This window comes from Macaca thibetana, chromosome 1 (assembly GCF_024542745.1).
Source record: "Macaca thibetana thibetana isolate TM-01 chromosome 1, ASM2454274v1, whole genome shotgun sequence".
NCBI lineage: Eukaryota > Metazoa > Chordata > Mammalia > Primates > Cercopithecidae > Macaca > Macaca thibetana.
This window is the reverse complement of record NC_065578.1, coordinates 217,684,606-217,710,599: the sequence shown is the minus strand read 5'-3', so window position 1 is coordinate 217,710,599 and position 25,994 is coordinate 217,684,606. Positions and strand designations below refer to the sequence as shown.

General features: G+C 37.4%; 1 protein-coding gene and 1 long non-coding RNA gene across 8 annotated transcripts in view; both read left to right on the top strand.

Annotated features, from left to right (window-relative positions):
• SMYD3 (SET and MYND domain containing 3) overlaps window positions 1-25,994 on the top strand; it is a 758,748-nt gene that overhangs the window by 245,921 nt on the left and 486,833 nt on the right. The gene's annotated exons all lie outside the window — the stretch shown is intronic.
• Window positions 18,113-20,687, top strand: LOC126943710 (uncharacterized). 2 transcript variants are annotated; one of them, XR_007721824.1, is made up of 3 exons: window positions 18,113-18,173; window positions 18,234-18,293; window positions 18,324-20,687. It is a non-coding gene; the product is annotated as an uncharacterized LOC126943710 (long non-coding RNA). The 2 variants fall into 2 exon arrangements; XR_007721825.1 differs by having other exon boundaries at window positions 18,113-18,203.

Sequence of the window (25,994 nt, the reverse complement as noted above, 5' to 3'; positions counted from 1 at the left end):
TTAAATTAAAAATACAATTAATAGCTTTATTAATCGTTTGGACCAAGTAGAAGGAAGAATTTCAGAACTTGAAGATCAGTCAGACAAAAAGGAAGAAAAAATAATTTAATAAAATAAACAGTCTTTGAGAAATATGGGATTGTATAAAGTGACCAAAACTACAAATTATTGGCATTACTGAGAGAGAAGGAAAAAAAATAAGCAACCTGGGAAACTAATTTGAGGAATTCAAGAAAATTTCCCTAAGCTTGCTAGAGAGGTAGACATCCAGTCAGAAGAAATCCAGAGAACACCTGTGAGATACTATGCAAAATGAACATCACTAAGTCATATAGTCATCAAACTGTTTAAGGTCAGTGTTAAAGAAAAATCTCTTAAAGGCAGCTAGAGAAGAGGGTCAGATTTTGTACAATGGGAACCCTACCAGGCCAACAGCAGACTTCTCAGCAGAAACTTTACAAGCAAAGAGAGTTGAGGGGCCTATTTTCAGCATTTTTAAAGTAAAGAAGTTACAACCAAGAGTTTCATGTCCTGTCAAATGAAACTTCATAAATGAAGAAGAAATAAAACCTTTTTTCCAGACAAGCAAGCACTAAGGGAATTTGTTACCGCTAGACCAGCCTCACTTGAGTTCCTTAAAGGCGTTCTATATTAGTGTGTTCTTGCGTTGCTGTAAAGAAATACCTGAGGCTGGGCACAGTGGCTCACACCTGTAATCCCAGCACTTTGGGAGGCCAAGGTGGGCAGATCATGAGGTCAAGAGTTTGAGACCAGCCTGACCAACATGGTGAAACCCCATCTCTACTAAAAATACAAAAATTAGCCGGGCATGGTGGTGCACACCTATAATCCCAGCTACTAAGGAGGCTGAGGCAGGAGAATCGCTTGAACCCAGGAGGTGGAGGTTGCAGTGGGCCAAGGTCGCGCCACTGCACTCTAGCCTGGGTGACAAAGTGAGACTCTGTCTTAAAAAAAGAAAAGAAAAAGAAATACCCGAGACTGGGTAATTTATAAGAAAAGTTCAGTTGGCTCATGGTTCTGCAAGCTGTACAGGAAGCATGGCAGCATCTACTTTTGGGGAGGCCTCAAGGAACTTTTACTTATGGCAGGAGGTAAAGGAGGGGCAGCCGTCTTACAAGGCAGAAGCAGGAGAGGGAGGAGTGGTGTGACACCTCCCTCCCACCCAGTCCCACCTCCAACACTGGAGATTACAATTTAACATGAGGTCAGGTACCAAAATCTCTGGGATGCAGCAAAAGTAGTGTTAAGAGCAAATTTTATAGTGTTAAATACCTACTGCAGAAAGTTAGAAAGATCTCAATTTAATGATCTAATACCACACCTAAAGAAACTAGAAAAACAGGAATGAGATTTTGTGGGGACAGAGATTCAAACTGTATCAAGTTCTAAATATGGAAACAGCTGCTGCCACAAAAGCACCCTTAAGCATATAGCCCACAGACCCTATAAAGCCACCGCATAATAGAAACTACAAAGCCACCAGCTAACCATTTCATGATAGGGTCAAAACCTTACATATGAATATTAATCTTGATTGTAAATGGTCTAAACAGTCTCCTTAAAGGGCACAGAGTGGCAAGTTTGATAAAACAACAAGACCCAGTCATCTGCTGTCTTCAAGTTACCCATCTCACAGGTAACAACACCTATATGCTCAAAGTAATGAATAACAAAAAAGAGCAGGGCTTACTATTCTTACATCAGATAAAACAAACTTTAAACCAACAACAGTAAAAAAGAAAAAAGCAGCGCATTACGTAATGACAGAGGATCCAATTCAACAGGAAGATTTAATTGTCCTAAATATATATGTACCCAATATTGGAGTATCCACATTCATAAAACAAGACCTAGGAAAAGTCTTAGACAGCCACACAGTAATAGTGGGGAAATTCAACACCTCACTGTCAGTATTAGATCACTGAGGCAGAAAACGAACAAAGAAATTCTGGACTTAACCAACACTTGACCAATTGGACTTAATAGACATCTACAGAACACTTCACTCATCAACCACAGAACATACATTCTTCTCATCTGCACCTGGTGGTGGGCACCATCTATTCAGCTGTCAGGGAATATAAAGCAGGCAGAAAAACGTGAAAAAGAGAGATGGGCCTAGCCTCCCAGCCTATATCTTTCTCCTGTGCTGGATGCTTCCTGCCCTCAAACATCAGACTCCAAGTTCTTCAGTTTTGGCACTTGGACTGGCTCTCCTTGCTCCTCAGCTTGCAGCCTATTGTGGGACCTTGTAATCGTGTAACTTAATACTTAATAAACTCCCCTTTCTATCTATCTATCTATCTATCTATCTATCTATCTATCTATCTATCTATCTACCTACCTACCTATCTCCATCCATCCATCCATCCTATTAGTTCTGTCCCTCTAAGAGAACCCTGACTAATACACACACCATCTCCTAAGATTGAGTCAGGAAGAAACTGAAACCCTGAAGAGAACATTATTGAGTTCTGACATTGAATCAGTAATTAAAAACCTACCAACCAAAAAAAAAAAAAAAAAAAAAAAGCCCCAGACAAATGGATTCCCTGCCAGATTCTGCCAGATGTATTATACAAATAGGAGCTGCTACCAATTTTGAAACTATACCAAGCCAGTGTTACCGTCATACCAAACCTGGCAAAGACACAACAAAAAAAGAAAATGACAAGCCATATCCCTGATGAACATAAACACAAAAATCTATAACAACACACTAGTAAACCAAGTACAACAGCACATCAAAAACTTTATTCACCACGATCAAGTAGGCTTCGTTCCTGGGAGGAAAGATGGTTCAATATATGCCAATCAAAAAGTGTGATTCACCACATAAACAGTATTAAAAATAAAGATCATATGATCATCCCCAGTGGATGCGGGGAAAGCTTTTGACAAAACTCGAAATCCCCTCATGATAAAAACCTTCAAGAAACGAGGCATTGAAGGAACGTATCTCAAAATAATACGATCCATCTATGACAAACCCATAGCCAACATCATCCTGAATGGACAAAAACTGGAAGCATTGTCCTTGAGAACTGGAACAAGGCAAGGAAGCCCACTCTTACCACTCCTGTTCAACGTAGTCCTGGAAGCGCTAGCCAGAGCAGTCAGTCAAGAGAAAAAAAGAAAAGACATCCAGTTAGGAAAAGAAGAAGTGAAGGCATTTCTCTTTGCAGATGATATGATTATATACCTTATAAAGTCCCAAAGACTCCGCCAAAAGGCTCCTGAAACTGATCAATGACTTCAGTAAAGTTTTAGATGCAAAATAAGTGTGCAGAAATCAGTAGCGTTTTTATACACCAATAACGTTCAAACTGAGAACAAAATAATGAATCCAGTCTCATTTGCAGTAGAGATACACACATACAACACCTAGGAATACATCTAACCAAGGAAGTAAACGTTTTCACAAGAATTAGTAAACACTACTGAAAGAAATCAGAAATGACACAAACAAGTGGAAAGACATTCCATGCTCATGGATTGGAAGAATCAGTATCACTAAAATGGCCATACTGCCCATAGCAGTCTAGAGATCCAACACTATTCCTATGAAACTACCACTGTCATTTTTCACAGAATTGGAAGTATGCTAAAATTAACATAGAACCAAACAAGAGTCCAAGTAGCCAAAGCAATCCTAAGCAAAAAGACCAAAGTCAGAGGCATCACATTACCTGACTTCAAACTATACTATAAGGGTACAGTAACCAAAACAGCATGGTACTGGTACAAAATCAGACACGTTGACCAGTGGAACAGTGTGGAGAACCCCCAAATAAAGCCATACACCTACAGCCATCTGATCTTTGACAAAGCAGACAAAAATAAGCAATGAGGAAAGGACTCCCTGTTGAATGAATGGTGCTGGGACAGCTTATCAGCCATAGGCAGAAGAACGGAACTGGACCCTTACCTTTCATCTTATAGAAAAATTAACTCAAGATGGGTAAAAGATTTAAATTTAAGACCTGAAACTATAAGAAGCTAGGAAACACCATTCTGGACATTGACTTTGGGAAATTTATGGCTAAGTCCTCAAAAGCAGTTGCAACAAAAATAAAAATTGACTAGTGGGACCTAATTAAATGAAAGAACTTCTGCACATCAAAAGAAACTATCAACAGAGTGTACAATCTACAGAATGAGAGAAAATATTGGCAAACTACACATCTGAAAAAGTTTTTTTTTAATAGAATGGCTATTATTAAGAAGTAAAAAACAACAGATTTTGGTGAGGCAGCAGAGAAAAAGAGAAAAGGGAATACTTATACGTTGTGGGTGGGAATGTAACCTCGTTCAGCCACTGTGGAAAGTCGTTGGAGGTTTCTCAAAGAGCTTAAAGCAGAACTACCATTCGATCCAGCAATCCCATTAATGGATACATATCCAAAAGGAAACAAGTAATTATTGGGAGGCCGAGGCGGGCAGATCACGAGGTCAGGAGATTGAGACCATCCTGGCTAACGCGGTGAAACCCCATCTCTACTAAAAACAAAAACAAAAACAAAAACAAACAAACAAACAAACAAAACTAGCCGGGCGAGGTGGCGGGCGCCTGTAGTCCCAGCTACTCAGGAGGCTGAGGCAGGAGAATGGCGTGAACCCGGGAGGTGGAGCTTGCAGTGAGCTGAGATCACGCCACTGTGCTCCAGCCTGGGCGACAGAGCGAGACTCCATCTCAAAAAAAAAAAAAACAAAAGATAAAAAACAAATAATTTTACCAAAAAGACAAATACTCGCATGTTCATTGCTGTGTGCAGAAATCAGTAGCGTTTCTATACACCAATAATGTTCAAACTGAGAGCCAAATAATGAATCCAGTCTCATTTGCAGTAGAGATACGCACGTACAACACCTAGGAATACATCCAGCCAAGGAAGTAAAACATTTTTACAAGAACTAGAAAACACTGCTGAAAGAAATGAGAAACGACACAAACAAGTGGAAAGACATGCCGTGCTCATGAATTGGAAGAATCATCACTGCGCTATTCACAATAGCAGACACGTGGAATCATCCTAGGTGCCTAGCAACGGTAGACTGGATAAAGAAAATGTGGTACATATACACCGCAGAATACAATGTGGCCTTAAGAAAGGACAAAATCATGTCCTTTGCAGCAACATGGATGCAGCTGGAGGTCATTATTCTAAGTGAATTAACACAGGAACAAAAAACCAATACCGCATGTTCTCACTTAGAAGTGGGAGCTAAACATTGGGTACTCATGGACATAAAGATGGTAACAGCAGAAACTGGGGACTACTAGAGGTTGGAGGGAGGGAGCAAGGGTTGAAAACCTAACTGGTGGGTACTGTGTTCACTACCTGGGTGACGGGCTCATTTGTACTCCAAACCATGGCATCATGCAATATACCCCAGTAACAAACCTGTGCATGTATCCCCTTGATTCTAAAATTAAAGTTCAAAACAAAACAATCCCAGAAAAATTTATTAAATTTAAACCACCACTTTCAGGCACATATTTTCAGCCGTTTTAGAAGTACTTTTGTGCTGAAATTGAAATGTCAAATAACATGTAATTTGAAATACGTGTTTGGTTGAATATTGTCATCACATGGCATTAAATATTAAACATTATTTTATGCTGTTGGCAGGTCACAAGTTTAGTGTCATTATCCACTTGATGACTTCTATGCTCTGTAACAGAACAGTGTGTATTTATTTACCATAGTAACAGGCTTTGTTCTGTTAGTGAATACTTAAATGTCATTATTAAGTGTTATGTGAATATAACTATTTCAGGCATAGTCTACAACTGCTATACACAAATCCTGTAAGTTCTGGGAAATAATAATAATGAAGAGATGCCTCTACCTCATATACAACAGTCCTTACAGTAATCAGGACAGACCTCCTGAGAACTGGGTGGTTTGTACCCAGTGATAAGTTAATATGTAATAAAGTCTTGCTGTAAGTGAATCTGAGAAAAAAGCTATTTTTAATAAACGCATGGATTTTTTTTAAGCAGAAACCTTTAACAGAATACATTTATAATATTTTAGAGTCAATGCAATCATACATATGTTTTCTCCATACTGCTTACTGTCTATGTGACCTTGGGCACATTTACTAATCTCCCTGTGCTTTAGTGTTTTTATCTGTCAAATGGTTATAATAATAGTTTCTATCTGGTACTATGCCTGTCGTTGTGCCTGGCACTTAACAAACAGTACGTTCTCTTTTATTATCATTGTATATAAGCCATTCAGAGTGGCTGGGCACAGTGTTTGAGGCATCTACCAAAGCTGTAGGCTGGAGGTTCTTGCACTTGAGATGAGCCCCGATTACAAAGTAACACTCTGTGGAAGATGTTTTATATTTGCAACTTACTTGTAAATATTCCAAGTAAAGTCACTGCCATTTGAAGTCACCCCCGCTACTTTCCTTGATCAGAAAAGAATGTTCCCCTGTGAAGCCTTTTGATGCTGCTCCAACAACCCAAATCCAGGAGCACAACCCCTGCTCCCAACTCAGATGGACTTTTTTCACCTAATTCATCAAATCGATGTTGGTTCTGTCTGTCCATTTTCTTGACATTAAGAAATGATATTTAGCCCAAAGGACAAATGTTTTAGGGGATGGATACCCCATTCTTGTTGATATCCTTATTTCACATTGCATGCCTGCATCAAAACATCTTTTATAGCCCATAAATATATACACCTACTATGTACCCCAAAAAAATTAAAGAAAAAAATATAATCTGAAACAAATTGCCAAACTTATACCTAAGATTGAGTGAAATAAATTAATTTTGAGTCTCAAAATGTTGCTGGTGTATGTAATTTTTAAAAGAACGTAGGATAGTGGGCTTTTGGTTTACATTTTAGTTTATTGCTCTCTTAAAGCAATTAACTATCATTAAAAGATGGTTGCCCTTTACAAGTTTGATTTGGGAGAGTTGTATTTATTGTCCAAAGTTTCATAGTCATCTTTAAAAGCTGTACGTCAAAGTAATTTTTTTCTGGTTTTGTTTGATAGAGTTCTAAATACATGAGTATAGCTTTAAGAGATGGACCTTAAATTGCAATTTAATTTCAGACTCAATAGACACATAATACTCTGCTACCATTTTGGCAGTGTTATAAGCCTATTGATTATTTCTTATGTTATCAGTGAGCAGCTTTTGTAGTGTTCAAGGTGCTATATAAATGTAATGATGTCTTACTGGCTTTCTGTAAACTTACGTGTTTGGACTGGTGAAGATTTATTTCTAGAAATAAAATATTCTCATATGAAGTGTGAGCATTGTATCTTTACACCTAGTTTATGTGAAAAATGTCTGTATTGTGTATTACAGTTTTGCAGTCACTGAAAATAGTGTACTGAATTTAGTTGTTTGCTTTAGGTGGATATCCCATGACAACTGAGTTTGTCAAGCAACAGTTGAAGACTTGAATGTTGGGCTATGAAAATGAGGTTTCAGCAGAGTCACAGTAATCACAGGGTGAGAAGGGCTTAGATAGTGTTGCCAGATTTTAGAAGACAGAGTGTTAGAACCTGACATCAGTAAGGAGGAACATAGGAATATAGAGAAGACCATTTTTGAATTTTAGATTTTATAGGATTTTTAGACAGTTTTGCAGGTATATATCAAGAGAGAGGGAGGGAAAGGAATGCGTTTGAATGTATTCTGCAGGTGCCTGCAGTTATTAATGTGCTCTATAATTGTGTCAGGCCAGAAGGTGACTTAATTTGAAAGTAAGCTAACATGGATCAGACTTGACTACCTCGGGGAACTGCTCTTAGAAGCAAAGAGATAAAGTTTAATATAAACAGTACGAAATTACTTATCCAATGGGGAAATAACTTTTGAGTTCGGAGAACATTGTACCTAAGGAACAGTTGCCAAAGCAGATATTACAGTGAAAGTTGAGATCAATAGACTTAATGTGACCTGATCTTATTAGTTGATAAGAAACAAGTTTTAGAAGTACATAAATACAAACACACATTTTTTAAGGGTGAAAGAGAAATTATATTTTTCATGTTACTTTAGGTAAAAGTGTTTTGTCTGGCTGTACTACTATGATGATCAAATATGACCTTAATTGAAAGTTTTTATAGAGCTTTTTTTCAGAAATATTTTATTCCAGTACATTTAGGAAATTACAAAAACAAAACAAAACAAAACAAAACCTAGGATCCATACTGGGCACTTTTTTGTGAATTAAAACCTGAAATAATTGTTTAATAGTTTCCATATTTATGTTGTATTTTTGGTGTTTTATGTGGGGTATCAAACAATAATCAGGCTGGGTGTGGTGGCTCATGTCTGTAATCCCAGCACTTTGGGAGGCTGAGGCGGGCAGATCACTTAAGGTCAGGAGTTCAAGACCAGCCTGGCCAACATGGTGAAACCTTGTCTCTACTAAAAATACAAAAATTAGCCGGGCATGTAATTAGCGTGCCTGTAATCCCAGCTACTTGGAAGGCTGAGGCAGGAGAATCACTTAAACATGGGAGGCGATGAGCTGAGATCGCACCACTTTACTCCAGCCTGTGTGACAGTGAGACTGTGTCTCAAAAACGAACAAACCAAAAGCAATTATCATACTGTAAAAAAATCAAATACTAAAAACAAATCCCAATAGTCACCTATTTTTTAATGCACTTTGTAGTTTTCTCATCTTGTTCTTGATCTTATTTGACCCTCCAAGAAACACTGTGAATTGCGTAAAAGAAGTCAGAGAGCGGCCAGGAGTGGTGGCTCACGCCTGTCATCCCAGCACTTTGGGAGGCTGAGGCGGGCGGATCATGAGATCAGAAGATCGAGACCAGCCTGGCTAACACGGTGAAACCCCATCTCTACTAAAAATGCAAAAAATTAGCCGGGCGAGGTGGCGGGCGCCTGTAGTCCCAGCTACTCGGGAGGCTGAGGCAGGAGAATGGCGGGAACCCGGGAGGCGGAGCTTGCATTGAGTGGAGATCCGGCCACTGCACTCCAGCCTGGGCGACAGAGCGAGACTCCGTCTCAATAAATAAAAAAATAAAATAAATAAATAAATGAATAAAAAAGAGAGCTTGCATAACTGGCCCAGAGGATGTGGTAGATGGAGCTGCACTCAGGCTTTGGAGCCTGACTAATAACACAATTAGAGCATCAGCAAGAGGAAGGCCAGGGGCAGCTTTGACATTGGAAGAGAACTACGTAAATACTGACCAGTAATTGATAATGGGAACAAACGACCTGCCCAAATTACTTTCCAAAAAGTCTCTGTTTGGAGACATTTCAAGTTTAGAAGTAAACAATTTTGAGATGATCTGGGCAGATTTGAAATCTTGTGAAATCCCTTCAAAATTCAAAAATGAGTGTGTTAGAGGCCAGCATCTGTTTTGTGACCAGACTTTCCTTGTGTGTCTTGTGTTGGTTAGAGGGCATGATTTGATTACGTGGTCAGAACAGTCTGGGCAGAATCGTTAAATCATCAGTTCTTGTCATATTGGCTCCAACCTTATTTTCTTATGGTTGTTTTTCAGTTTTATGAAACAATTTCCCCCAAACACTTCATCAGTGACTCAGTATCTGAACCTTTTACTCCAAATACAATTTCAAAAGAGATATGCTCTCTCCCTGTTAACTATTTCAGTTGAGACCCAGCCTTGCATCAACAGAATGAATCTCTGCAACCGCTGGCTTCAGCAAGGTGGTAAGAGGGATTCTGGTGGTAGGGGAGAGTGAAGCAGGAAAGGGTATGTTCTCGTCACTCATGAAAACTTACTGCTGAGATAGTGTTTTCTCATAACAGCTCGCTAATCCAGGCCATACTTATCCAGGTTCTCTTACCACCTGGATTTTTTAAGGATAGAAGTCTTCCAAAATTTTTCGAAGCAAATTTTGTAATCTACTAAGAGAATTTATTTTTTTGAAGGCAATAGGTGACTCTTAGCTAGAAAATAAAAAGTGTTAACTGTCGTTTCTATTTACTTTAGGAAGCATTTTGCCAAACAAAAAGTTATGTTATATATTTAATTAATTTTTAAAAAGGGAACTTGAGATTTTAGCGTTTTGCTTATAACACATGAAGTTTGAGATCTGGGACCTCAGAATTTCCTTCTACGCTTGCACACATACTTTGAAATGTCATTACCTCCTCGAGTCCAGCATCTGGCAATTTGTTATGCTGAGCAGCTAATTTTTCATTGTGGTTCCTGTGGGGCTCAGTGCAAAGCCATACAACACAGCTGACTACAGAGCAGTGACCTGGCTTCAGATCAGGTGCCAAAGGAAGTTTCCAATTCTGTAACATTCAGATCTAATAAGGGAGTTGTTTACAAACGAGCATTGAGTCTTTGTTTATTTAGTAGTTTGATGTGTATCTTGGTATTTTGACATATACCTAACCAAGAAATGTGCTAAATATTATTTTCTTTTAAAAAACATTTTAATTATCTGAATAATTGAATTCATCCCTTTGTGAGACTAGAATTACATTAAACAGTGTACATGTTGGAGTCAGGCAAATTGGGTTTTGATTTTTGCAGAAATACTGTTATTTGGGCATCTTCTCTGTGGCTCAGTTTCCACATAGGTAAAATGAAAATGCTAAAAATAACTTCATAGGGCCGTTTTAGAAATTAAATAAAATCATAAATACACTATTAATGCATATTGTAACGTGTCCAGTAGGTGGTATTCCTATTGCATTTGATGTAATTTATTTATGAATTTGAAGCTTCAAGCTTCCTTGACCATAACAGATACCTACATAATGCAGAATATGAACAATTCACTCTTCATAAGTTTTACTCACTTGAAATAATATACTCCACTTCTGATAATGACTTCATTTCGGAAATTCATTACTTGGGACTGGTACCCTTTCTGTTACAACAGAAGCCCTAACTATTCAAATAGACTCACTTTCTAGTAGAAAAATATGTTTTTATGCTCCACATAGAATCTCATTTGAATAACTAGAGCAATGTCCAGAGTCCTCACTTCTTACTTAAAATAAAACTACAGATACAGTAAGAGCAAGGATCATACCGTTAGAACAAAGGCAAAAGTTAGGTAGTAAAAGAGAAGAGAAGAAAGTTTTATTAATTTTTTTAACTAAAGAAAGCCACCATAATTGAATGTAAACTTTAGCTGCGACTTTTCTGGCAGCTAGAATAAAAGTAAGATAGTTGTCTGATAGAACTCAATGTCTTAGTTTATAAGAACAACAAAATACTGTAATCTTTTTCAAAACTTACATGGAACAAGCTGGAGCAAATATTTCATGAAAACCAATTGAAAAATAAGTAAATAAATTATTTCATCACGACTGTCACCAAAACCAAATTAATTTCTTGGATAGGAAAGCATGGCTAAGTTGGTAATTGACTGAGACATTGGCCTCGTGTGTTATCTGTGGTTGTGTTTTATTAAACTTGTGTTTACAGAAATGGAAAAAAACTAACTTTTCGTACAGTTTGGTGTATTCATAGCAAAATATGAATAGAAATCCCCTCTGGAATCTTGATGAACAAGGCCTTTAGTGGTTCATTGGTGTAGAATGAATATTAATTTAGGGAAATAGGTCTATAAGTCAAGAGTGATGCAGAAATGTCATAAGGCTTATTCATAATCACAATATTTTTCAGATATTTTCCATGTTAAATCTGAAATTTTAATTTCTTAGATAAAAATCTCTTATTTTTGAAGTATTTTAACTTTTGTTTTGATGTGTAAAATTTCTATTTCATTTCTCTCTTTTAGGGTTGAGATTTCCTAAGTGTGTGATATCCGCCTCTTAATAAAAGAGGATCTATGTATTTCAAAAATACTTTTATTCCCAGTATTTCTGTTTTGTTTTATTTTTTGTTTTTGGAGTCAGAGTCTCGTTCTGTCACCCAGGCTGGAGTGCAGTGGTGCGATCTTGGCTGACTGCAGCCCCTCCCTCTCAGGTTCAAGAGATTCTTGTGCCTCAGCCTCCCGAGTAGCTGGGATTACAGGCATGTGCCACCACACCCAGCTAATGTTTGTATTTTTAGTAGAGACAGGGTTTTGCCATGTTGTCCAGGCTGGTCTGCAACTCCTGGGCTCAAGTGACCGGCTGGCCTCAGCCACCAGGCCTGGCCTGTTTCCAGTTTTTATTCTTATTTTTAAACTTCATCTTGGAAATAAAACTTAAAAAAAAAAAAGGCAGTAGCTGCTGAATTCTTTTAGGAACTCTATGGAGTTCAGGTTCCTGGTCTATTTAGCCGTAGCGGAATTTATGAAAGTCTAAAACATTAATGATGCCTAAGAGGCAGGCTGCCTCACTGAGATGAATGCTTTGCCTGGCCTGATAGCAGAATTAACGAAAATTGAAACTTCAGCATTTTGAAGATCATTGGGGTATCATTTTGTATGTGTTCAGAATAGTTCATGAATAATGTTTAGATGGAGTCCATATAAACCCAATTCATGATAGAGTGGAAAAATTTTTATATACAGAAAACTGTTGTAGCTAGATAGTAAAAGAGGATATATTTAACTGTTTATAGTAGGCAACAGAAGGCACTGTGAAAAAGTCCAGTGAAAACAATGTTAGGAGTGCTTCTTGTCCCCTTTTTATACAACTAGAAAATGCAAAGCAAAAGTAACTTTGATTACATATGCCAAGGATCTACTCTTATGGTATGTGTTTTATATCTGCCATAACAGACTGACGTAGCATCTTTCGCTGTCAAACTGAGTTAGCTGGGGTACATACCATGATGGTTTCAATGCTATTTTGCCGTTAATAAGGCATTTACAAACACTATAATAAGTACTTCTAGTGTGTACTACCAATCCTTTCAGATTGCTGCTTTGCATGCATCAAATTCTGTTTATACAGTGGTATTATCCAGAGTGGATAGGGAAAATGATCTAAAAAGTCAGGATTTTTTTTTTTCCCATTCACAAGTAGAATCCTTCTCTCTAGTGAGATGTCAGCATTTCAGAGTGGAAATTTCTGATGTGCAAATAGACCCAAGATACCTATAAAATGGGGTCCCTCAAAAAGGTGAAAAGTACAATGAATTTGCATGTAACTGTCCTTGGATTCCTTTAGGTACAGGAAATGAGTGATGAGTAGTGGACTCGGGAACTGTAACTAACCTCTTTTATGTATAGTCTATTTTTAGAGTGCAGTAAAAGGTGAAGAAAGTGCTTTGTGACAGTTTCCCATGTGCAAGAGATATTCATGAAATAAAATATTTTTTACATGGGACTCGTGTGTGTGTGTGTGTGTGTGTGTGTGTGTGTATGTGTATATAATCACCTGGCCTCAGGCGATCCTCCTGCTTCAGCCTCCCAAGTAGCTGGGACTATAGACATTTGCCACCATGCCCAACAAAGATTGGTTGGCTTTTATTCATTTTTTTAAAAATAAGAAAGAAAACCCCAGCTTTTACAAAACCTCTAGAATGTAATTTCTTTCTGATTTTAACTCTCAATCTCTTGTGTTCTTTGTCCATCAAGTAACAATTCTTTCTACATCAACCTTTCAAAGTGAGATTCAAAACAATATTGAAATCATTAAAACTCTTCCCAAGAATTACAACAATTGCATAATAAAACATTTGATATATGGGCCAACAAATAAAATAGATTTAGCCAAAGACTGATTTTTGAAAGGAAACTTCAGGGAACCTCCCAAAATATTCATATGTAGAATATACAGTATAACTGATTAATGGATAATTTGGGAAATAAGAGATTTGGGGATTAAGATCTGTGAAGACCAATGTCTTTCTAATAGGATTTCCAGAGGCAGGTGATAGTTAAGATAGAGGGATGGAAATAATCAATGAAATGATAAAAGCATTCTTCACAAAGCTGAAAAAAACCTTGTAATTTTTCAGATTGAAAGGGCTCGCTATGTATTGGATCACATGATTTAAAAAAGTAAAAAACTCAATTATTCCTAGTAAAATTTTAGGACTCCACGGAATAAAAAAATATATATGCCTACATATTCCCCTAGAGGGAAAAAAATAAGTGACAAAACATCCAGGAACTGGACTGAAATCAAATTTCTCATAAGCAGCATTTAATTCCAGAAGATCATGGAACAGAACTTTTAGAGTTCTGAAAGAAAATAACTTTGAACCAAAAATCTCATGTAGCCAAAGCTATTTGCTAAGTAAGAAGGCAATGATACTCAAATATGCATGAATATAAGCTATTTATTATATAATTATCTAGGCTTCTTATATGAAAAAATATATATGAGGAGTTTCTCCAATGAAATGGTAGAGGAATCCAAGAAAGAAGATAATCTGAGGTGTAAGAATTGCAGGTAAAGTGAAGAAAAGCAAAAAAATTAAAATGAAATCTACTTGACTTTGACTCTTGGGATATTTTCTTTCAAACAGGAGAAGTTGAATGGCATAGGATTGCATTTCCTCCTCTGTGGAGCTGTTCCACAATACTTAGTTCTGCAGTGAGTAATAGATATATAATTATAATATTGTAAATGCTGCCTGTTGATTCTCAGTCTCCAAAAATCAGCTGAGAAAGCACAGAGGACTGGGATCTAGTTATGGAATAGAATTTAATGGCTTAAAAATAAGCACTGACAGTGTAAAATAATGCTATAACAAAAATCAAGAAATAAATATAGGAATGCATCGTTGAAACCTGGCCAGGTGTGGTGGCACACTCCTATAATCGCAGCACTTTTGGAGGTTGAGGCGGGCAGATTGCTTGAGCTCAGGAGTTTGCGTCCAGCCTGGGTAACACGACGATACCCATCTCAACAACAGCAACAAAAACAACTACTGAGGAGGCTGAGGTGTGAGGATTGCTTGAGCCTGGGAGGTTGAGGCTGCAGTGAGCCAAGATCATGCCACTGCACTTCATCCTGGTCAACAGAGCAAGACCTTGTCTTAAAAACAGAGAAGGAAACCCCAGTGGTGTCTATCAGAAGAATGAAAAAACAGAAGATACTCTTAGAAAATTTTATCACCCAGGAAAGAGTGTATTAGGAAAAGGAAAATTTTCAATACTTAAAAAAAATGCATGTATTACTTTCCCAGTTTTAAGAAAAGCTTAAACTTTTAAATAGTGCTTTAATCAGTAGGGGATTGTTAAATTACTTTTTTTTCTAATACTGCAGCAGGTAAAACAACTGCAGGAGATTTCTTTGTGTACTGAAATCAAGTTTTAAGTGAATACAGTAAACTAAGTCACAGTATAGTATGGATGGCATGATCTATTTCAGTTTAAAATGCTTTTGTATATATTCATGTGGCAAAAAGTCTAGAAGTCTATTCTTACTTCAACTTTTTAAAGTTCTATACGTACTGGAGGTTTACAGGGGCTTTTAAAAAGTCATTTAAAAGTTACAATAATAAATATGTTTTGTAAAATGAGACTGAAGCCCAGAATCGGGGAGGGAGTGACTCACCTGAGATTAACCAGGAAGCTCATGGCAGAGTTAGGACTAAAATCCAGCCGGAAGAGATGTTACAAAGCCTTGGGAAGTTTTAGTTTTCCCCCTTGAATTTCCAGCAGCCCTCCTAAGCCACCTCTAATAATAACTAATAAAACAGTAATGATAAGTATGTTAAATTTAAATTTAAATTTAAATGTGAAGTATGAGTAAAAATATCTTTGGGGAAAAAAGTCTGTCTTCCTCATATCTTGCTTGGGGGCGATGATCCAGAAAGGCTTAATAAGGGGAAGGTATCTACTGAGAAAAGCCTTGAGCAACAGGCATAGTTTTTTGATAGACTGAGATGGGAGTGGAGCTGTGACCAGCTATATCAGGGAGTATGAGGGAACACACATAGAGAACATGTATGCCAAATGAAGTCTTTTCTGCTCCTACTCATGTTTCTGTCACAAGAATTAATTCATATAGAATTGACAAATAGGGGGATGCTATTAAGGTGACCATCTCTTTGATTTATTGAGTGATTTTTCTTGATGTATTAATGGTTTTCTTTATCAAGTAGTAGCAGCTAAATCCAAAGTGCAGTCAACACCAGCACAGCCCAGCAAGGTGGAGGCACGGAGGAACACAGTGAGCCCGAGACCCCTTATCTCTCGTTTGGTTTGGTCATAGTTATTCCCAGTCTTTGTGCGTTTTCAGAATTTAGTTGCCTTTCTTACAGCCTTCTTTCAAGCTACTTTAACTTTTAAACGTATAGTTGGCTGAGCATAGCGACTCATACCTGTAATCCCAGCACTTTAGGAGGCTGAGGTGGGTGGATTGCGCTAGACCCGGAATTCGAGACCAGCCTGGGTAACATAGGGAGACGCCGTCTCTATAAAAACATTAAAAAATTAGCCAGGTGTGGTGGGATGTGCCTATAATCCCAGCTACTGGGAGGCTGAGGCAGGAGGATTGCCTGAGCCCAGGAGGTTGAGGCTGCAGTGAGCTATTACTGCCCCAGGGCACGCCAGCCTGGACGATAGTGTGAGACCCTGTCATTCATTCATTCATTCATTCATTTATCCATAAATAAATAATTAAATGTATAGTTATTTATCGTAATATTTCTTTATTAAGAATTAAATGTCTTTTAAAAATGGTGTTAGTTTTAAAAATTATTACTTTTTTAGGGATTTGGTTATAATATTGTATGGGGTCTCAGTGTTCTGCCTTATGAGCCCTCATGTTCTAAAATTTTATATACCATGTTTTTCAGGGATGTGTATATCCAATTATTATAAGTCTTTCCTCTGTGGAGTAGTGCTTTCTGTGATGATGGAAATGTTTTATATCTTGTTTCTAGTATTGTAGTCATTAGCCATATGTGGCTGTTTAAGTTCATTAAATTAAATAAAAAATTCAGTTTCTCAGTTGCACTAGCCATATTTCAGGTGCCCAGTAGCCACTCAGTGGCTCATGATTTCCACAGACAGCACAGCTGTAGAGAGAGCTGAGAGCTTGTAAGGGTCTGTGAACCCCTTGAAAAGACCCCACGGGCTGTTTCCCCAGCCCTCCCCTTCCTAGAGGAGAGGTTAGGAATTTGCTCTAGAAGAAAAATTCAAACAGAGGTTCTAGCATAACGTGGGGCGTATGGAATGCTGGGGAGGGAAGCTCTGTTTTGAAGTGGTACTGCTGTGAGTCTGAGACTGCCTGCGAGCTGAAGATGGCTCACCCGGATGTCTTTCTGTCTGTCTACCTACCTGTCTATCTAGTCATCCTGCAGAGCCTTACTGTTGCCCAGCTGAGACCCACAACTGTGTTTATATTTATAGTTATGTATTCCTAACCGGATTATAAGTAAGAGAGTGGGGTTGTATTTTATAATTCTACATTCTCCACAATGGATAACACTTTTGCAATGTATTTAGGAAGGATATAGTTATCTGGCTAGAAGGTGATGTATTATTTATATTCCAGTAGAAATTGAGAATAATTCTTCAATTTTGGGGAACTGGAGTGACTAAATATAGGGTGGTTAGGTCAGAAACTAATATAGGATTTATGACACTTTCCAATTACAATGGGGAAAGCTCTGTTAACTCATGTTTTTTCTTCTATGATTGTATGCCTTCTGCCTCAACCTTATACTTAGAGGCAGGTCTATTAGTGAAATGTTTGACTTTTAGTTTTACTAAGTTAGTAGCTCAAAAGACCTACTAGTTTTGATACTAGGAGAATAGGAACCTAGTGCAAAGTAAAACGTGAGTCCATTTTGTAAGATTTGGTTTAACGCCACATTCCACTTTTCAGTAATCTGTGCATTTTCACACCCACTCCTGCTTTCTCCTTTTGAACTGAAGCAATCTCATGGGTAATAACCTGATTTTCCTTCCTTTGTACAGGTTTTAGTCACTCCTTATGTTGCTTTTGAATTGGTTTAAATAGATATATTTAAATACAATATATAATTCTAGTTCCAAATTGTGTAGTTACAGAGGTTTATTGTCTAGCTTTAACTGATTTGCATATATTATTTTTAAATTAACATTTACAGTGTAGCATGGTTTATTATGCTAGGTGATTAGCGTTTCTTGCAAGTAAAATGCAATATTCTATTATATGAAATATTTTAAGATACTCAAATGTAAAATACATAATGGCATGGATAGGCCAATAGCCATCACAGTGTGAACTGAAGGAGTGCTTCTCCTCTGCGTGGTATGCGGTATATGTTCTTTCCTCTGTGAGGTATATGGTATATGTTCTTTCCTCTGCGTGGTATATGGTATATGTTCTTTCCTCTGCGTGGTATACGGTATATGTTCTTTCCTCTGTGAGGTATATGGTATATGTTCTTTCCTCTGTGAGGTATGTGGTATATGTTCTTTCCTCTGTGAGGTATACGGTATATGTTCTTTCCTCTGTGAGGTATATGGTATATGTTCTTTCCTCTGTGAGGTATATGGTATATGTTCTTTCCTCTGTGAGGTATATGGTATATGTTCTTTCCTCTGTGTGGTATATGGTATATGTTCTTTCCTCTGTGTGGTATATGGTATATGTTCTTTCCTCTGCGTGGTATATGGTATATGTTCTTTCCTCTGTGACGTATGTGGTATATGTTCTTTCCTGTGTGTGGTATATGGTATATGTTCTTTCCTGGGTGTGGTATATGGTATATGTTCTTTCTTCTGTGAGGTATATGGTATATGTTATTTCCTTGGTGTGGTATATGGTATATGTTCTTTCCTGTGTGTGGTATATGTTCTTTAAAGGGAGCAGCCACTGCTTCCCACCTCATTGAAATTCACACTGCATCCAGCACTACTGGAAAACTAATGAAAATGCTGGGACTACAGGGCTTTATTTTACTATTGAGAATTCTCAGTGGTTACAGTATTATGTAGTGCCTAATTCTCCTGGTGTCGCCTTCTTTTTAAATAGTGATTTTTATTTTCAGTCCAGTGATCCATTTCATTCATTAACCCCCTAACCACTGAGTAAGCTTCATGTCACAAAAGAGCTTCCAAAGGAAGAATCAGGCATTGGATTTATTATAAATATAGATGTTCTAATTATTCCCGAATTGCAATGTATGTAGTCTCATTTGCATTAAAAACTATGGCTTTTAAGTTAGACTCTGAAAGGATCAAAGTGCTGCAATGAGAGAATGAATGCTGTGCTTCTCCTGGACTGTGATCTCAAGTGTTCCAGCCGTCACCATAGCAAAATTAGGCTCCATTTCCTAAAATCTCTTCAGTGCCCCCAAGGAAAAACTAAACTGGAGCATAAGGATTTTCATGTCACTTTTCCCCCTTTTGTTTGATTTCCTCTCCTTAACATAAAATCAACACTGGTTGTGCCCTTCCTTTTGAAACATTGATTTGCTGTGAGAAGTTGGCTCATATTGGATCATGCATGTAATCTGTACAGATTTGTACCCAAAGCAGTGATTAGCATTCACGCCATGGCTTTTTGTGTCAAGTGCTGTTTCTGGTGAACAACTGGAGCCTCAGATGACTTAAGGCAGTTTTGAAATGTAAGAGATGTTATCTCTAGGATATTATGAAGTATTTCGTGATGTTATTTTGATTTTTCCCTTGCAGTTTAAAGAAATTTCTTTTTTCTGTGTATCCATTGGAATGTGTGTGTACATTATAGCAATGACCAGAAAATAATTTTTAACATGTCGTTTATAGTTACTATGTAGAAACTTGTCTGAATACTGTAAAAAATTATTGGTGCATAAAATCTGTTATATTAAATGCTTTTATGTATTACACTCTTCCATATAGTAGGGATATCTATTTCCTTATTTTATTATATGGATCTATTGCTGATGCTGATATCTACTGCCCAGTGACTACAGAAGCTCCTTTCTGGACAACCTGTTTATTACGCTCTCCATGTGTCCACAGCTAAATCAAAAAAGCAGGAAACAAGAGAAAACGTACCTCTTTGAAAGTGGCATGTCGGCTGGGATGAGAGAGAAGAGTAAGAATGATTGATAGTTTTAGAGAATAAAAGACTGCTCTCAGGAGTGAATGAAGACAAGAATCTGAGCACATCAAATACCATGCTTAGCAGAAACCCACAGAACTCACTGGCCAAAAGTATACTAAGTCTGGAATTGGAAAAATTCTCTGGGATAGAATATATTGGAGACTTATCTAAATGGAAGTATTTAGTTGAAAATGTACATCATATGATAAATAGTTCTATCAAAGTTAGGAAGCTGAGTAACGGAGACAGATACTACCGTGAGAGAAATTGATTTGCTCTACGTATGTATTAGAACTGCACTATCAAATACGATAACCCGTGGCCACATTTGACTGCTTAAATAATTAAAATCAAATTAAAAATTAAGTCCTTCTCTTGCACTAAACACATTTCAGCTGCTCAACAGCCATGTGTGGCCAGTGGCTACCATATTAAATGGTGCTGATAAAAAAGATTCTATTATTGCAGAAAGTTCTATAGAACAGTTCTGCTCTGGGAGAATTTCTTCTCAATCAAGAGAGGCACAAGGATTATGATACTATTCTTTGATAAAAATAAGTCCAACAAGCAGGTTCTGATGGTGTGCGACTGTAGTCCTAGTTACTTGGAGGCTTAGGCAGCAGGATAGCTTGAGCCCAGAAGTTCAAGTCTAGCCTGTGTGGTACCTTGGACTGACTACTGGATCTCTCCAAATTTAGCAGTGCACAAGATAGGGCAGCATTCTAGCCTAACTCCTGGTTCTCTCTTCACTTTTCCATTTTCCTTAGGTTGTCATTTCCTATGTACTTCTTTTAAGCTGAGGAACTCTTGATTCCTCAGCTCCCTCTGCCATCTTCCTTTTCCTGCTTCTTTTTTTTCCCACCTCAATAATTACCCCCAGTCAAGTGCTCAGTACAAAAATCTAGTCATTATTCTTGATTAAAAGAATTTTTATTTTCTTGAATGTGTTTATGCAAACTAAATCTTTCTGGTGGGCAAGTGCGTATTAAAGGGAAATGGCCTATTCTTTCTCTTTCTGCCTTTGTTTCCCTACATGTGAAAAAAAGATTGATGTCGTTTGAGAATTAATGAATTGATCACTTGGAGCAATTGTAAAAATGTCGAGCATTATATACAGAATAGCACATAGTTCAGAAGAAAACCAGGTCACGGCTTTAGGAAAAGTCATGGTTCCTAAAAGTTTGGTGAATTACCAGATTAGAAAATCTTCACACATTTATCAGATTAGCGTTTAAATACTGTGATATTAAAAGTTGTCATGTAATTGGATAATGTGAAGTTTGTGCCTCACTTTTGGGGTCCACCTGCTTAACACTTGGAAAAATCTTTAAGGCCCAGATTTTTAGAGCTGAAGGTAGATACAAGTCTGTTTTAGGTTTAATGTTTTAGGAAGACGTTAAAATACTTCTAGTATCTTGCCATTTTCTGAACACCTCAAAATACTTGAAAGGCATGTGCTGTGATTTGAATGTTTGTCCCTCCAAAATGCATGTTGAAATGTAATTGCCACTGTATCAGCATTAACAGGTGGAACCTTTAAGAAGTGATGAGGCTGTGAGAGTTCCATCCTCATGGGTGGGATTGGTGTCAATATAAAAGGTGAATTCAGCCCCCCTTGTTGTATCTCGACCCTTGTCTTCTGTCACGAGATGACACAGTCAGAAGCCCTTTGCTGGATACCAGCACCTTCCCAGCCTCCAGAACTGTGAGCCAATTTGTTTATCATAAATTTCCCAGTCTGAGGTATTTTATTATAACAGCAAAAACAGACTATGATAGTGTGTTATTTAACTTTGCATCTTCTCTATAAGATGAATAAAGGGCAATTGTAAACATTATCCTTCTATAAAGAGAGTTTCAAAATTTTAATTTCAATAGGATTAAGTAAATTATTGGTATTATTTTGTTCAGTGGCAGGTAGACTGAAACATTGTAACACCTTCTATCACAAACTTATTCTACAGGTTATTACTAATTATTTGACTTAAATAGACACTAATCTCTTTTTTTTTTTAAATTAGTAAGACAAGTGGATTTCAAAGAATTACTGCAGGATGATAAGATGAGGAACAAAAACCAAATGGAGAGTTTCTCAAGAGAACGATAGTGTAGAATTTTTGAAGGTGAGCAAAGAAAATTTATTAGGTGATATTCTAACATTGTTTTTATAATGAATTTAATTTTAAAATAAATGAAGAACTAATCGAACATTTAGAGTAATAGTCATCCTTAGTGAATGGTGAAACAAGTAGTGTAGCTTTATTTGTAGAAATTGTTACAGCCCATTACATTGTTATTCATGGTCTAAATGAAGTGAAGTGTAGCTTCAAAATTTATATGAAAATGTAAAAAAAGTTGGTTCAAAAATTCCACTTTATCTATTTATTCATTTTTAGTTTTGTCATCCCAAAGATGTTCTGATTTTTGTCCCAAGGATGATGGGAACTTCTTAAAGCAATGGAAGTATCTAAAAATAACATACCTACTAAAAAAAAAAAAGAAGGCTTTTTTTTTTTTAGAAAAAACATTGTATTTAGATGATGGAGGTTTGGTTTTTTGTAATAAAGTGATGGTGCTGCTGGCAGCAGCTTGTTGTCTCTGAGAAACTGCTACAGAAGGGAGTAGCAGTAGAATAAAGAGTTTGAACTTCTTAATCAAAGGATCCTAGATTGTCACTTCAGCTACCATGAAATGTATCTATTAATAGATATTAAAAAGTTATGGCTGTTTCGGGTTTTATGCTGCTGTCAGCTTGGTCTATAGGCAATGGACCAGGAAAGAGATCAGGGCCAGTGCCACCAACTATTGCTAAAAAAGGCAACAAAGGAGAGTGGAAATCAGAACCAGTTACTTGATTTTCTTATGCCTCAAAATGTTGGAGCCTCGCGTAGGAGTACCACACAGTCCATTATTCTATAAACTTTGTGTTGTCTTAAAAAGGACACAATCCCGAGAGTCCTACAAGATAAACTTTTAATGATAATTAAACATGGAAGCCAGTTAAATTGCCCTGCTTTAGAGCCTTCTGAAGTAAATGTTAAAATAAGGAAATGTGAGGCCGGGCGCGGTGACTCATGCCTGCAATCCCAGCACTTTGGGAGGCTGAGGCGGGCGGATCACTCAAGGTCAGGAGTTTGAGACCAGCCTGGTCAACATGGTGAAACCCCATTTCTACTAAAAATACAAAAATTAACCAGGCATAGTGGCTTGTGTCTGTAATCCCAGGTACTTGGGAGGCTGAGGCTGGAGAATTGCCTAAACCCGGGAGATAGAGGTTGCAGTGAGCCGAGATCTGCCACTGTACTCCAGCCTGGGTGATGGAGTGATACTTTGTCTCAGAAAAATAAAGAATAAAAATAAAATAGGGAAATGTGGTGTTAGGTACATGTAAATAACATAGCTTGTGATGCCAAATCTAGTTTATGAAAATATTTATCACAGATTTTTAGAGCTCGATGACACCTTAGGAAATTATTTGAATAATTATGTAGAAACTAGTATTATTTTCATGTTATGCATATAGGTATGAGTAGCTGGAGAGGTTAGTGATCCCGATCAAGTTCAAACTGTTAATAAGATGCTAATGGGACCCAGTTCTCCACCCAGAATCTTAGGATGGAGTTTCATCCACCACTCAAAGCGGTCTTCTTCTTCGTCTTTTTTTTTTTTTTTTTTTGAGACAGAGTCTTGCTGTGTCGCCCAGGCTGGAGTGCAATCTCAGCTCACTGCAAGCTCCGCCTTCCGGGTTCAAGTGATTCTCCTGCCTCAGCCTGCTGAGTGCTGGGACTACAGGCGCCCGCCACTACACCCAGCTAATTTTTTGTATTTTTAATAGAGACAGGGTTTCACCATGTTTTCCAGGATGGTCTTGATCTCTTGACCTCTTGATTCACCTACCTCGGCCTCCCAAAGTGCTGGGATTACAGGCGTGAGCCACCGCGCCTGGCCAAAGTTGTCTTCTTTAATCCTCCTGAGGGCCCCCCAGTTCATGAGCTGAAATTAAAGCATAGACAGGTAGATCACACAGCCAGCACTTCCCAAAACAGAAACTTAGTTTTCTAGTAGAAGAAAAAGTGAAAACTACATCCAACCATGTATTGTGATGTGTTCTCGTGAAATTATTCCCCGCTTCACCTCAGGGTCTACCATTTGACTATGAAATATATGGGAAGTTGGACTAGGTTAATATTCTTCATGATCGAAGACTGTTTGAATTATTGAGGTATAGAGTTTAATGTGTCAAAAATCACAAGCATTTACTAAAGATTAATTATCAATATTAAAATTAGGGAGAATAAATAACTTCATCTAATACTCTAATAATGCTAAATAAATTTAAGAGCAGATTTTGAAACCAAGGAAGATGAACTAGATGATTTATAAGGTCTTCTTGAGCTTTAAAGTTCATAATGAAAATTATTAAATACTTTTGGTTTTAATGTCTTTCATAGAAAATACATTTAATTCTGTTGCCTTTTTGGAGTACTTGCACATCTCCACTTTATTCAGAGGTTAGTATGATATTCTTGGAGCAGAGTTGCTCTTTATTCCAAATGTAGATTTAAAAATCAAAATAACAAAGGTGTAAAAAGACTGGAAATGATTCTGTTTCCCAGTTCCACTCTAACCCATATTTGAAGGAAAGTGGACACATCAAAAATGTGTGATCTTTATGTGTAAACATTAACACAAAGGGTGGCAGATGCTACAGTGACTTGAGTGAAAAAGTTTTAGTAGGTTAATGAGTCATATAATCAGCATCAAAAAATCAATTCTAGGCAAACTATACCATTAACTGAATGTTTTATTTTCTGTAATTTATAATTATTCTATCACAGCCATTCATTGATGAAAATATATCTTAGGTCTCATGTAGATTAAATAAGTCTGTAGTACATAGCCTTGTCTTTAACTTGTCTTTATGTAAATTTAAAAGAATGATATTTAATTCATGCAAAGTGTGCTTAGTGGAAAAGAAAGTCCTCTGACAAGTTAATGGAATGCTGTGAAATGCATTTATAATACATTTAGAAATTCAGGATCAGTATGAAGCAACTAACAGGTGCTTTCACAGGTCATTTAGTTCCTCTTCTTTTTCTGTCAGCATAGTGTCCAAAACATTTATGAAGATAAAACTGCTACACTTTCAGTTCGGGTTTATAGGGCGGGTGTATGGAAGTTTATTCTAGGCAAGAAGAAAATTCCGAGAACAGTTTGGGAGACAGCGTGAAAAAGAGCAAATAAACATGTTATGGAAACAGATCTTGTCAAAGGTGACTAGATCTTACATTGGCCTTCATTATGGGAAATAGTTTGGAAATTGAATTCATAATGAAGTTTCTACCATTTCCGGGTAGAGGAGCATCTTACGTCTTTTGTGTTGTGTCCCTTGAGATACGTCTAGCTTGGAATCTTGTAATATTTATCGAATGCTACTATTTTGCACACATTTATAAAAATGAAGAATATAGTTGATACGAATCCCTCCCCAAAACCTCTGGGTAGATTTGACAGAAAAATATGATGGAGAGATTGAACAAAAGAGATACTGGGCCTGAGATGTATGTGTGTTGTAGATCCATATGGTTTATTCAGGAACTTCAGCAGAATGACTCGAAGAGGAAAACAAAGAAGGGAGATGATGAAAGATGCTCCAGAGACAGTGTCTTTCAGTAACTTCTGTTGTCACCTGTCTTAAGTGCGTGCGGGTGCAGGCTCACTCTCATGTGCTCTAGCTCTCTCACACACATGTGCAAAACTTCTGAAAAGACTGCTGTATAGTTATTGTCTCTTCCTTCTCCCCTCTTCCTCACCTTCCATTCTTTTTTCAGCCCATTCTAATGGGACTTTCTTTTCTGACGCTTCATTAAAATGGTTCTAATAAGGTTTACCAAAGACCTTTAGTCTTGCCAAATCTGGTGTCTTTTCTGTTTTTTTGTTTCTGGTGGTTTTTTTTTTTTTTTTTTTTTTTTTTTTAACTTTTCAGCAGTCTTCCACATAACTGACCCCTATCGTGGCTCCTACTACTCCACACTCTTCTCGTTTTTCCCTCTGTTTAGCCATTTCTTTTCAACATCTTTTGATGGCTGTTGATGC